A 2,916-nucleotide genomic window follows, 5' to 3' on the forward strand; every position below is an offset into this window, starting at 1 on the left:
TCTATGTTCAGAAGCAATATTGGCCTGAATTTTTCTTTCTTTTTTGTTCCTTTATCTGGTTTTGGAATCAGGATGATGCTGGCTTCATAAAAAAAGTTTGGGAGTCTTCCATCAGTTTGGATTTTTTGAAATAGTCTGTGAAGAATAGGGGTTAGCTCTTCCTTAAATGCTTTGTAGAATTCTCCTGTGAAATCATCGGGTCCAGGGCTTTCATATGATGGGAGTCTTTTTGTTTGTTTGTTTGTTTGTTTTGCTCTAGAGATGTTTCCTGCATGGTTTGTCTCCTCAGTCATTGTCCAAAGGACTCTGAGAAGCTGTAGAAATATGCAGGCGCAGACTCAAGGCCCGGCTTTCTCTCCAATGTTGTGGAAAGGGACTGTACATCACAGGGCAGAGCCCTCTGCTCCCCTGGGAGTTTTTTGATTACTGCTTCAATTTCATGTGCTGTTATTGGTCTGTTTAGGCTTTCTGCTTCTTCTTCATTGATTTTTGGAAGATTATATGTTTCTGGAAATTTGTCCATTTCACCTAGGTTTTCAAATTTCTTAGGATACAGTTCTTCATAGTAATTTCTTACAATCCTTTGTATTTCTGTGGTGTCAGTTGTGGTCTCTCTTCTTTTATTTCTGATTGTGTTTATTTGGGTTGTCTCTCTTCTTGATGAGCCTACTTAAAGGCTTGTCAATTTTGTTTATCTTTTCAGAGAACCATCTCCTGGATTCATTGATCCTTAGAATTGTGCTTTTCATCTCTATGTTGTTTAATTCTGCTCTGATCTTTGTTATTTTCTTTCTTCTACTTGCTCTGTGTTGTCTTTGTTGTTGTTCCTCAAGTTCTTGTAGGTATAGTGTTAGGTTGTTTGTTTGAAATGTTTCTGTCTTTTTTAGGTAGGTTTGTATTGCTATGAACTTCCCTCTCAGGACTGCCTTCACTGTGCCCCATAAGTTTTGGATTGTTGTGAGATCATTTTCATTTGTTTCCAGAAACTTTTTCATTTCTTTTCTAATTTTATTCTTGACCTATTCATTGTTTAATAGCATGCTATTCAGTCTCCATGATTTTGAGTGTTTTGGGTTTTTTTCCTTTGGGGTTGGTTTCCAGTTTCAGTGCCTTGTGGTCAGAGAAAATGCTTAGGATGATTTCAATTTTCTTGAAATTGTTAAGGCTCATTTTGTGTCCTATCATGTCGTCTATCTTTGAAAATATTCCATGTGCATTTGAAAAGAATGTGTATTTAGCTTCTTTGGGATGAAGGGCTCTCTATATTTCAGTGAAGCCCATTTCATCTAGGGCATTTTTCAATGCCACAATATATTTGTTGATATTTTGTTTGGAAGCTCTGTTCATTTTTGACAGTGGGGCGTTAAAATCCCTTACTATAATTATGTTGCTGTCAATATATATAATTGTGTCAATGTCTTTCTTGAAGTCCTCTAAGATTTTCTTTATATATTTGGGTGTTCCTATGTTGGGTTCATATATATTTACAAAGTTTATGTCTTCTTGGTGGATTGTTCCCTTGAGTATTGTGAAGTGACCTTCTGGGTCTCTCTTTATGTCCCTCTTTTTGAAGTCTGTTCGTCTGACATGAGTATTGCTAACCTGGCTTTATTTCCCTGTCCAGTTGCTTGGAAAATTTGTTTCTAGCCCTTCACTTTTAGTCTGTGTAGGTCTTTTGTCCTGAGGTGGGTCTCTTGTAGGCAGCATATGTGTGGGTCATGATTTCTTATCCATTTGGCTATTCTATGTCTTTTAATTGGAGTACTTAATCCATTTACATTTAATGTTATTATTGATAGGTACTTATTCATTGCCATTTTTATACCTGTGTTCTTCTCAGTCTCTCTCTTTTCCTTCTTCAGCTCTTACAGAGCTGGTTTGGTGGAGGTGTATTCTTTTATATTTCTTTTGTCTTGGAAGATTTTTATTTGGCTTTCTATCTTGATTGAGAACCTTGCTGGGTAAAGTAGCCTTGGTTGCAGGGCTCTGGTTCTCATTACTTGGAATGCTTCTTGCCATTGTCTTCTGGCTTCGACCATTTCCATTGAGAAGTCAGAAGCTAACCTTATTGGGGCTCCCTTGTATGTTACTTCCTTTTTCTCTCTTGCTGCCTATAAGATTCTTTTTTTGTCTTGCAATTTTGCTATTTTAATGATGATGCGTCTTGAAGTGGGCCTGTTTGGGTTCCTCTTGATTGGGACTCTGTGATTCCTGGATTTGTGTCACTTTTTTTCTCATCAAAGTAGGGAAGTTTTCCCTCATTACTTTTTCAAATAGGTTTTCTATCCCTTGTTCTTTTTCTCCATTTGGTATCCCTATTAATCGGATATTATTGCGTTTCATATTGTCTTGCATTTCTCTTAATCCGTCTTCATTCTTTCTCAGACTCTTTTCTTTTCTCTCTTTTTCTGGGTGTTTTTTTCTACTCTGCCCTCCAACTCACTGATCCAATCTTTTGCTTCATCGATCCTGCTTTGGATTCGTTCCACTGTATTCTTCTGTTCAGAAATTGTATTCTTCATTTCCCCTTGGCCCTTGCTGATAGTTTATATTTCCTTTTTCATGTTGATATAGTTTTCAGTGAGTTCATTGTAGCTCCCCTGTAGTTTCTGGTAGCATTGTGAGCTCTTTGAACTTCCTGATAACCAGTGCTTTGAATTCAATATCTGATAGTTGATTTGCCTCTATTTCATCTAGCATTCTTTCCAAGGCTTCCTTTTTTCCTTTTGTTTTGGGATTTTTTTTTGTTTGTTTTTCCATTGTTTGTGAGATTCTTCTTGTTAGCTTCAGCTTCTTAAATTGATTTGTTCTGGCTTCCTGGGTTTATGGTATGAACTTCTGTAGTATAATACCTGTGAGATTCAGTGCTGTAGTCTCCTTGATCTTCCCAGCTCACCAGTCTTAGACTGTCCTTTA

The 2,916-nt window shown here is 37.0% G+C and overlaps 1 non-coding gene across 1 annotated transcript; it reads right to left on the bottom strand.

Moving 5' to 3' along the window:
- Positions 1–259: 259 nt before the first annotated feature.
- Positions 260–454, bottom strand: LOC119034667 (small nucleolar RNA SNORA73 family). The gene has a single exon (XR_005079602.2). It is a non-coding gene; the product is annotated as a small nucleolar RNA SNORA73 family (small nucleolar RNA).
- Positions 455–2,916: the final 2,462 nt, after the last annotated feature.

This window comes from Artibeus jamaicensis, unplaced genomic scaffold (assembly GCF_021234435.1).
Source record: "Artibeus jamaicensis isolate MK-2021 breed Jamaican fruit bat unplaced genomic scaffold, CSHL_Jam_final contig_3126, whole genome shotgun sequence".
Taxonomy (NCBI): Eukaryota; Metazoa; Chordata; class Mammalia; order Chiroptera; family Phyllostomidae; genus Artibeus; species Artibeus jamaicensis.